The 12,225-nt window shown below is 35.7% G+C and overlaps 1 pseudogene; it reads left to right on the top strand.

Annotated features, from left to right (window-relative positions):
- The first annotated feature begins 1,105 nt into the window (after positions 1-1,105).
- On the top strand, positions 1,106-1,205 carry LOC113362430 (annotated as a pseudogene).
- Positions 1,206-12,225: the final 11,020 nt, after the last annotated feature.

The following is a 12,225-nucleotide window of genomic DNA, read 5'->3' as shown; positions in this document are numbered from 1 at the left end:
ATAAGCAGGAATTTGCCTAATTGCATCTAATAAAGGAAGGTTTATGGTAACTTGCTTAAAAACCTCCACTATGTCATTAAAGTTCGATTCCTTCTTTGTTGGTACTAATAGCTGAGGAAATGGGGCTCTAGGCATAAAATCATACTTTTCAGAAACCGAATTCACATCATCAGAAACTTTATCAGTCTCTTCAGCTACTGGTCCTGAGAGGTGAGATCCTGAGGGGTGAACTACAGTATGTTCACTATCGGGCATGGTTACCTTATTGTCTACAACTCTACCACTTCTAAGGGTTCTAACAGCATTCAATTGATTCGATGGTTTTGCACCTAATTCATGAACTCCTCTAGGGTTGGGTTGTGTTTGACTAGGAAACTTACCTTTTTCTCTCTAAGAATCACTTATTAGACCAACCTGGGTTTTTAACTCGGAAATAGCCTGACTATTTTCTTGTCCTATCATGTTACTAGCTTGTAGACTCTGTTCTACGGATAACTGAAATTTTGCAGTTTGCTGAGTTAACAAGGCGAGAGATTCCTCTAAACTTAGGATTTTCTTATCTGACTGATTCTGAAATTGAGCTAATCCTGGAGGATTCTTAGTATAGCCAAAACCTGGGGGAGCATTAGAATTACTAAACTGACCTTGACTTTGGCCCTTAGACCACGAAAGGTTCGGATGGTTTCTCCAACCAGGATTATAGGTTTCTGAATATGGGTCAATCTTTTGACGGTTATCAAATCTAGAGTTATTATAAAGAGCATTGGCCTGCTCTTCAATATTCTGGCCTTCCCATGAAGGCTCCACTCTACCACTAGTCTGGCCCACTTCTAAGGCTTCTAACCTTTTTGTTATAGCAGTAATTTTGGCATCTGATTCATAGCCTCATTCTACCCTATTAACGTTTCCTCTACTTAAAATAATTATTTTCTGGGGTGCCCTACTATTTTCCCATTGCTGGGTTTTTTCGGCGATTTCATTAAAAAATTCCATCGTCGCATCAACAGTTTGGTTTTCAAATCCACCAGTGCATAGAGACTCAACCATGGTCGTTGTGGAATAATCTAAACCCTCATAAAGGATCTGAACTAGCCTAACCTTTTCTAAACCATGATGAGGACACTGGGATAATAAATCATTGAACCTTTCCAAATACCTATATAAAGATTCTCCCTCTTGTTGTGAAAATGTGCATATTTGCGTCCTAATAGACAATGTTTTGTGCCTAGGGAAAAGCTTATTGAAAAAGGTAGATGTAAGTTGTTCATATGTCTCAATTGACTCGGAGTCCAAACTATACAACCACGACTTGGCCTTATCTTTCAGGGAAAATGGGAATCACCTAAGTTTCAAAGCATCATCATCTAAGCCTCTAATTCTTAGAGTACTGCAAATTTTCTCAAAATACCTAACATAGTAATAAGGGTTTTTATTTTCTTTCCCTAAAAAGATTGGGAGCATCTGTAAGTTCCCAGGTTTCAGTTCATAGGGTGCCTCCGTTTCAGCTAACTTAATACACGAAGGACGAGTAGTCCTAGTTGGATTTAACAAAGATTTCAAAGTTACCATTTCTGGCGCTATCAGAGCAACAGGGATTCTCTCCTCAGTCAAAGGACGTTCAAAAACAGACTCTTCAAAAGTCGTACTTTCTAGATTAAGGTAATCGAGATGCTTCGAACTACTAGGTTTCTTTTTAACAAATCTACCTAGTGCGTCTCTTTTACGTTCAGGCATACAATAGAATTTTCTAAATTGGAAGGGTAAGCAAACACAGATCAAGGTCGACTCAACCAAATCAAACCTATTGATTTCTAGCAAACAAAAAGCATGATGTCTCCACTTAGATTGTTTCCAGACCAGCTTCTAATCCTTCGAACGGGAATTCATTACAATTTAAGAAAACCCCTCTGGAATCAATCCGAGTTAACGTAAGTTGAATAGAGGCGAGGGAAGCTCGGTGGAGCTTTGATACCCAAGGATTCACCGTTATTACAAGGAGGCGCAGTCACGCATTCAACTTACAGAAACCGTCAAGAACTTCGAAGTATGCTTAAAAGAGTAACCAATATTTTTCGAATGACTTTCCTGTTAAGCTCGTTACCCTATCGGTCTCGTTCTAGGCTTAGGTTCGCGTAGGTTACGTGTTCCTAAAGCGGACAAGAAGAGAACGGTGATGAAATCCGAACCCTTATCTTGTATGGCCAGGCCTTGCCCTTTACTAGAAAAATAAATGTATGTATTCAGTCCTCAATATATATGCATACGAAGGAGTCCAGTAACTCGCTGACAGGGGATTCGCGAGTGTTTTGAAACTTACCTCCCGTTCCAGATGGGGGATGAATCGGTTGTAGTCGACTCGGGCCACTGACTCCGATGTCTAGTGTACGAACCCAAGGTGCAGAGACAATATCGTAATTGTCCTCCTTCTCTTCACATAGTTTATATTTAAAGTACCCTTCCGTAGGGTAATAAAAAATAATAATTTCCCAAAGTCCAAAGTCCAAAAGTCCAAAAAGAAAATAAAGAAAAATTACAAAATAATAAACCCTAATACAGTTTTTTTTTCTAAAAGAAAATAAACAAACCCTAAAATAAAATTGTCTTCTTTTCTGTTCTTTTTGCTTTAATCTTTAGCTCCAAGTCTTTATGAAATCACCAAACTCTTTGGCTCAATTTTCTTTATGATCCAGAACCTGTATACACAAGAAAAATACCCAAAAACATAAAAAAGGACAAAAAAAATAATAACAAAAAAATAATCTAAAACCCTAAAAACAAGTCCGCGTTGGCGGCGCCAAAAATTGATGTGATTTGTAGATAGTGGTAAAAGTGGTTCGATTCTCACACTTGTGAAGGATATTAATTAGACTTAAATTCTAATATTAAAATAGAAAACTCAATAAAAATTATAGCAAACTCAATCAAAGTTGATATCAATATTAAAAAGAACACTGAGGCTAAGATTCCACTATTTTCCAAATTCAAAGTGATTTAATCCAATATTTATATTCATTCAATGTTTCCGTTCAATTTGATTCTAAACTATTGCAACAAGTAGATTCTCAAAATAAGAAATGTAAATCTGAAGCACAGAACGTCAAAAACCTAGGTCCAAGCATGCTCTATCAAAAGAAATAACAATGCTTAACAAGAATCATTCAAAAAAATTTCACTCAAGGCAACACAATCATAAAAATAATTGCGATAAATAAATAAATAAATAAGAATATACCACTTTTTGTTGGAAAAATAGCTTCCTCTATCGCCTCGGCAATGGGGTTTAGCTCCTCATATTAACCACTTGCTCAAAATACATGTTTGTTGCTCAAAAGTTGATTAAAAAGAAAAGAAGGTATAACAGTGTGTTTGTAACGGATATAATTGTTATGAACCACTGTTACAAAGTACCCTAACACAGAACTGTTGCGAACTCTGAATAATTGTTACAGAAATTGTGACAAAGTGATTGAATTTTGAAAGAAAAGGCCACGGATTCTGCGAATGTTTTTTACTGCTGTTTTGTGTTCTTCTTCTTCCTCTCGCCTGTATCTCTGCAACTTGGTGTTTTTATGCTCTGTTATGTTCTAAACTTCCCCAAAGTGTACGTACTCCCTTCTGCGACTCCCTAGCCTCATATATATACATGGAAGGTCCCGTATAAGGCAAGTGAAGTCCCAAAAATAACTCTTTTCTTCGGCAGTAATACTCGGAATTTTCTTCTCTTCCAATTATTCTTTACGCGGTTTGTGAGTTATAAAACTTCCTAAAACTGAAAGATACGAATCCCAGAGAGTAAATCCTTCCTTCACAACACCAAACTTCCACAAATATAACCAATGGAACTTCCACGAATAAACAGTGCCCTGTTTTATCCAAACCGAAGATTGATGCCTATTTTTTCGAATCCGTGCCACCTACAATCTCTGTTCTGACTCATCATGTACATCCCAACTCATCTCCACGTAAGAAACCTCTCCAATACTTCACGGAATTTCAGAAAATCCGATAATATTTCCATCTCCTCTGTTCATCCCTAACTCCACATAATGCCCTATATTTTCAAATTTAGAAGACCTACCAACCCTGTTTAGTCGTAACAGGGTGGTACCAATCCATTCCAGCGTCAAGCACCGAGAAAAACTCAACATAATTTAATCCAGCTCTTCCCAGGAAAATACGCAGCTTGTACACCAGATTCCCGCCAATTTGAAATTCGAATTTGTGATGAAAGGGGGCGCCCCCTATCCAAAGTGGGGGTGTGAATAACAGCTGCCTTGGGGGTGTCCTGGGGGTGCTTCCCGACAACTTTTCGAGCCAATTTTTTCCAAAATGTTTATTGGCCAAAAATACCTACAAATAAATAAAACACCATAATAAGTACAAAAATGAGCCCTAACAATATATAGAATCGAGACAAATCAGACACAAAAATGTGTCTATTAGTAGTATCGTAAGGGATGACGTACTTGTACGGTTCATCTTCCGCAATCCTCAATATTTCTTTAATTGGATGAGAGCAATGAAATCTATGTTTTTTTCCACGTATTGCAACTGCATGTTCCAGCATCCAAGTCCATGGTGTGTTTTCTAGTCGGATTAATAATCTCAAAAACTTTGTCGTTTGATCTTCAGAATTTGTAAAAACGGCAGTCAGTTATCCTCTTGGTTAACCTAACTTTCATCAGAGTAATAAGCCTCGTAGTCCAGTTGCTAGACTCAAATAACCTCTTGTAATTCTGCTCCATTACCTTAGCATGAATAACATCGATAAGTTCAAACGCTGGAAGCGGCTTATTATACCTAATCAATATATTAAAACTCTCGGACACATTAGATTTGTTCTCCCCAAACCTTTCTCCTAGAAATGTATGAGCATCCCAGTTCTGTAATGAAATCTTTGCCATACAAGCAGTCACTAAGTGTAACTTCAGATTGCTCAAAACTCTTTGCAGCAGCAAGAAATTTCTTCTTTGTTAATGTAGTGTAGCACTCTTGGAATAACTTGACTGCAGTTTTCCTACTCTTTCCCTTTGGAACAGGAATATTTCCTTTCATATGGTAAATACAACACGAATGCGCAGCATTTGGAAAGATCTCAAGGACATGCTTCAAAAGGACGATTCCGCAGACGATCTTCATGGATAATACCCTTCAAATTGGATAAGAACCATTTCCAACTCTCACAATTTTTACAAGAACAACTCCAAATGAAACTGGATAAATCTCTATAAAAACAAAAAACACCGAAAATTCAATAAGTGATCGAAACTGGAATCCAAGAATAAGTTATGGTGTTAACAACCAGAGATGACACCATAAAAAATATGGAATCCGGAACATGTCAGACAAAGATTATAGGGTCAACAACCAAAGTTGACACCAATTACTAGTGTCAACAACTAAAGTTGACTCCATAAACTAAAGAATCACAGAACATGTCAGACTAGATTACCGTTTTACATGGATGCGATTAAAAGAGTAAAAGATTAAAAATCATACCTTGGTTACCAGTTTTTCCGCAAGCAACCATAAGACCGCCCTTGAGCTTCCAGTGAGAAAAGTAGCATCAAGAATTAACATCAGATAGTAGTAAGTGTTAGAACCAGTGATGGAAGCTTCAAAAGCCACAAAAAACCTTTTGAACTACTGCGTTTCACTATCATACTCAAACTTGACGACACTTCCAGGATTATAACATTCAATCAAATCTTTATACCAAACAAAGTTCGAATAGGACTTGATGTCATCACCCAAAAGACACTGCTTAGTGAATTGTAAACCTTGACACCAGTTACTAGTGTCAATAACTAAAGTTGACTCCATAAACTAAAGAATCATAGAACATGTCAAACCAGATTACTGTTTTACATGGATGCGATTAAAAGAGTAAAAGATTAAAAATAATACCTTGGTTACCAGTTTTTCCGCAAGCAACCATAAGACCGCCCTTGAACTTCCAGTGAGAAAAGTAGCATCAAGAATTAACATCGGATTGTAGTAAGTGTTAGAACTAGTGATGGAAGCTTCAAAAACCACAAAAAACCTTTTGAATTGCCGCGTTTCACTATCATACTCAAACTTGACGACACTTCCAGGATTATAACGTTCAATGAAATCTTTATACCAAACAAAGTCCAAATAGGACTTGATGTCATCACCCAAAAGACACTTCTTAGTGAATTTTAAACCATGTTATGCCTGACTATACGTGAGCTCAACTCCATATTCCAGATGGAGTAAGTCTCTGACATCATCCGCAGTCTTCTTCTTCTTTGAAGCTTGAAAAGGCGAGGGTACCCAAATATTCCTCAAGCTAAAACTTTTCCTACCTATACGTCCTTTCTCCGAAAGTGATTGTCTATGGACTGAGTCGAGACAATACAACTAATCGGTTCACACTTCATGTGATCGTCTATGGATACGAGATCGAGACAATACAACAACGAAGTATGTTACTTGATAAAAAGGTTTCGGACTTAACCAAACACAATAGGATTCACTTATCAAGTAAATAGGAATTAACGTTTGTGTAATTTACTTTAATTATAATAAAACAATTATAATACAGAAATATAAAGTAAATGACACAACAAGATTTTGTTAACAAGGAAACCGCAAATGCAGAAAAACCCTTTGACCTTGTCCAGAATTGAATACTCTTAGGATTAAGCCGCTACACAAAATTACACCTAACTTCGTATAGTTGAGACCAAGCAACTAAAACTATAGTTCACCTAGTTCTGTCTGTATTCCCACGCCTCCAACTTATAAATAAGTCACATACTTGGAACAATTCCTTTGGTTCGTATTCCAAACAGTAAAGGAACAAAATATCTGTTTGGTATCAACTCTCTTCAACCAAGTGATATGAGTCGGACAAAGGCTCTTCTGTTTATCTTAACATAAACTCCTTCGTCAGGTCCTTAGATCTATCTTATGTTCAATTACCGAAGTAATCGTTTAAGATTAAGCCAACAACACTATTAATCCAAAGAATTGTGATGATGCCGATCTACTCAATTAATCAATCCAATCTATCACAAGGATAAACCGATTATTAATTGGATCCTCTTTTACCGAAACAAGTATTGTGCACACCAAAGGTTATGAACCCACAAATCAGAAATCTTCACTTCGTCTTCAAATCTTCTTAGATCTTCAATAATAACCTGCACACAATCACTTGAATCTCTTGTGATCAATCACGTACAGAACGGAGTCTGTTAACAATCGATTACCACTAGATCGTCTTTAGAACTAACAAAATTCTAAAGATCTCTGTCGAAACTCTGAACTAGTTTGAGTGAATCTTATATCAGAAGAGAAGATTCTCAAGCATAAACAAACTAGGTGCAATCAAAGTTCAACCACCATTAGTCAATCAAATCAATGAAAACAAAAGATAAACCGCAATTATCTAGTTTCCCACCAACGGTACACGCTAGAGCTTATCAATCCCAAAGAAGACTTTAAACTAACCGGCCGTAAGAGATTTCACCTAATTAGGTTACTCTCCACTCCGAATAGGCGGCTACACCAGTAACAACACAACAAAGAGGAAGCTTGTTATTACGAAGGATTAGTTTGCTAGAAAGGCAAATTTCAAGTATTTATAGACAGGGAAGTTTGGACACCAAGGAATTTCCAAAACCGAAAATATTCTTAAGATATTCATTAAAGTAGAAATTCGGTTTTCATAATTCCTGGAAATGTTCTGTCCAAAAATAATGATCGAAATCTCTCGGAAAATCTCTAATTAGTAAATGCACATTACTAATTCTTATTTCCCTAAAAATGAAGTTAATTACCTTAATTAAAAGATTCTTAACTTATTTATGTTTCGATCCTGGGATTCTCTTCCCTTAGCTATTAAGGAATAACTTTGAACAATTAAAGAAATAAACATTCATAGCACGTGTTCAAAGTATGTCGACATCCTTACTTTGTAAGTTCTCTTTCACACTTACAACTTGATTTTCCACACTTCCAAACAAGTTTAGAATTGGTTCATATGACTTTCAAGAACTATGCGATTGATCAAATAACCTTCAATCATAATCATGGGTTTAACGGTTCTACCTTCCATGTGAGTATTGTGCATAGTCACACTAGCTTTCCAAAATTCGGTTGACTAGGTACTAGGATCAGTTCCCCACATATATATGGTATCTAACTTATATGTGTTGCACAGTTCCATAGGATTGGTTCCCCTTTGCATAAAAACGTGTTGCACATGTTCATGGGATCGGTTCCCCTTTCTGCTATAAACCTTGCTGCACCTCACAAGGATCGGTTCCTCTTTGTGATGTAATGTACCTCTTACTAGGATCGGTTCCCCCTTTTCCAATATTTGGTCAGAAAAAGCACAAACCCGATCATATCATCTCAGGTGATTACTTAAGATCGGTTTCACTAATAAAAGTCATACCAATACATAAGTCAGGCCTTTGTGAATATTTCTACCAAGAACACAAACAAGTCGTGAACTGTTATACTCAATCACACATATTGGTTGTTCATAAGATATGCAATGAATAACAAAACCAATAACGCCTGGCGAATTCCTTTTCGATTCACAAACAAGTTTATGAACTTACTTCCTTAGAACACATGTAAAACATTGTTCCCTAGGATGAAATCCTCACCTCATACCCATACATAATCACAATAGCATTCAAATGATTATGGCAATGTCTTATCTACAAAGTTTAATGGTTAAGCAATAAACCTTGTATTGTATTCCTTAATACTATGTCTATCTAGAGTTCAAATATGCTTCGCAGTTTTGTTTTCAATATGCACGACTTGAAAGATACATTAGGGAATGCAACAGTTCAAGTCAAATATCACTAACCTCAACTGGAAGGATGATTGTTGTCGTTGTAGCTCCTTGCTTCTTCACATCTTCAAGTCTTCGCAATACTTGTAATGTCTCATTATCCTAATACTTTCAAGCTAACTTATACGATGTTGACTCTAGTACATAATCAAGCGACTCTTAACATGAGTTTTGATTCACTAAAATATGACAAACAAACTTGGCATACCAATGCGTGGTGGGTTCAACCGAGCAATGCTCTAACAAAGCTCGTTAATCATATATTAAGATATTCTTCAAAAACGACTTCCTCATTCTAACTTTTGCTGGATCTGAACAAGCTAAATCACATGAATGCTTCACATTAAATCTCTTGCATTGAAACACACAAATAGTATTGGAAAAGATAGAAGCATGAAACCTCCAGGGATATTTATGCCATTTATTGAACTTGCACTGCACGGTATTATCGTTTTCTGCCACTCTTAAGTATTTCAACTCTATAACCACTATTAATTTCATACTTCGTAATAGCATCACGAACTTCTTCAACACATCCTTCAAACAACTTCCCTACTCCACTTAATACGTTGACCCAAGCATCGACTTCTTTGGAACCCTTTTGATCAAATATGAAGCATTGGTGGCGTCTTCTACAACATCTACCTCGTCATTTGAAAAACAACTTGATGATGACGAAGAAGCAGCAAAATAAAAATAATTATACTCAACACAAACCCTTAATTGGATACTAAACTTCAACACATCAAGCCCTTTTGTGCTGCAGTAGTGAATCAAAAACCTCAAATCCAAATTGTGATTAATGACATTAGATGTTCCATCAACAATGTAAAAAAACAGTACGAGGTCTTAAGGAAGACAAGGTCAATTTTGTTTGACCACACTTATCATCTCGTTGACTGTAGTTGATCTGAAACAGGACGTGAGACTCCCGGGTTACAAAATTCAATCTCTGGAACAACCATCTTTGGACTGCAACAAATCATTAAGAACTTACAAAAAAACAAGAAATAACACAAACCAGAAACATGTTGTGTCCAGATCAAGGTATCAACAAAGTTGACATCATAAAAAACACTGGAATACATATAGAAACATGTTGTGTCCAGATTGTGATATCAACAATCAAAGTTGACTCTATAATCTAGAATCCAGAAACATGTGGTGTCCGAAATTTGGTATCAACAAATGAAGTTGACACCATAATCCGGAATCCAAAAACATGTATTATAGACTCCAAAAGAACAATTTCAGTACAAATAAAAAAAGAAAACAATTTGAAACTAAACAAAGCTACAAATCCAATTACGTCGTGCTTTCTCTCGGGGTCTACGCCCCCTCATGAGAGGTATATTTAGAAACATGTTGTGTCCATATTGTGATATCAACAACCAAAGTTGACTCTATAATCTAGAATCCAGAAACATGTGGTGTCCGGAATTTGGTATCAACAAACGAAGTTGACACCATAATCTGGAATCCAAAAACATATTTTAAAGACTCCAAAAGCACAATTTCAGTACAAATAAAAAAAAGAAAACAATCCTAAACTAAACAAAGCTACAAATCCAATAACATCGTACTTTCTCTCGGGGTCTACGCCCCCTCGTGAGAGGTATATTCATTGTAGAATGTGAAAAAAAATAAAAATAAATGCTCTATAATCAAATAACTTCATAATGAATACTATGCATCCTCCCAGATTGTGGTATCAACGATCGAAGTTGACTCCATAATCTAGTATCCAGAAATATGTAATGTCCAGAATTTGGTGTCAACAACCGAAGTTGACACCATAATCTGCATAATTCATGTCAAAACTGATTCATCACACACACAATTCTCCAACATATATCTATATTCATTCAAAAATATCATAAATCATATCAAAAATAGATTCATCAACCTAAATTAAAGCTAAATTACAGAACTATTAACCTAAATTTGATAAACATAAAATTCCATAAAAAGCCTAAAATGAAATTTAAATCTCACCTGTTTAAGAGATGAATCATGATATTGAGTTAAAATTATATCGAAACAAAACAATAATTGAATCACACAAATTCATATTTCCACTGAAGATCACGATCTCAGCAAAAAAAAAATGAACAAAATCAAATCAAATCGACCTGTAAAAAGATATCTATGAATCAAACATGCAAATCTCGCATAACATTCATACAATCTCCAATTGTGAATTACCGTTACCAATTCGTCGAAAACCAACAGAACTCATCAAAATTTGTTTGATTTTGAAATTTAATATGTTGCTTAATATATATACATAAACAAAAAAACGAAAAAGAATAAGGAGGATATAAGAATGATTCTACAGTTAAAAACCCTAGTTTAAAAGTTGATTTTAATTTTGAATCAAAATTTCTTCTGAATCTCTCATGATCCAGATGTCTCTCTCTTTCTATTTCTTTCCGTTTGAGAAAGAATAACGATATTTGATTTATCTTAATTATATACAGGGGTAAAACTGGTAAGTGGAGAAAATGTAAATGGACCCAATTGGGCTTACATATGAAGAAGGGTATTATTATTGTATGATAAGGGTATTTATAAGCCTAATTAAAAGAAAGGTGTTTATTCAATTTCCATGTCTAGAGGAGTAGTAAAACCTTGTGCTTAAGGTTTTGGTCTTTTTGTTAGGGATGGTCGAATGATACCAAAACCATTCTTCAAACCAGTCTCATGTATTTTCTTATACATCTTCTTCACAACTTCTAGTAACACAGGAGTAACAAGGAAACACTCGAAACTACCTTAAACGCTAGAACACCAAAATCCTCTTTCTACAAGTTTTCCTCTCACACCGGTACTGATCTGGTTTCTTCAATGGTGTTCTAGGGTATGTTTTATTAAATCTTTAGGTATTATCTTCGGTTGAAGAAAGTGGATGTATTGGTCTTTGCTTCTAATGTAAGTTTTTCTGGTAGTATTAGACGTGGATGTAGAATGTAAAGGTGAATCACGTGTATCTTGTGTTGTGTGATTGTTTATTTTTTGTCTCTCCTATTATTTCTCTCGTGTTTGGTTCATATCACCAGTTACCATTTATAATCCTGTGTTTGGGTGCACTCGGAATTTCAACCCTAACAAAGGTCGTAGCCAAATCATCCACGAAATAAAGTAATTCCATTGTTCTCGATTCTTTTACAAAAAAAAAGGATGATTCAATACGTATTAGCAATGATGCCTGAGGTATTACTTTATCCAAAGTGGTAGGGGCTTTGACCTTTATTGTGTCCCTACCCATGATGAACTATAATTATTGGTGCCTCCGAGTTTTGATATAATCAACATGCTCGTTTTTTTTATTAATTATAAATTTAAGGAATATACGTGATACATAATCTACTAAATTAATTTAATCC

Source organism: Papaver somniferum, chromosome 3 (assembly GCF_003573695.1).
Source record: "Papaver somniferum cultivar HN1 chromosome 3, ASM357369v1, whole genome shotgun sequence".
NCBI lineage: Eukaryota > Viridiplantae > Streptophyta > Magnoliopsida > Ranunculales > Papaveraceae > Papaver > Papaver somniferum.
Note: the sequence above shows the minus strand (reverse complement) of the source record. Positions and strands in the feature narration are given on the sequence as shown.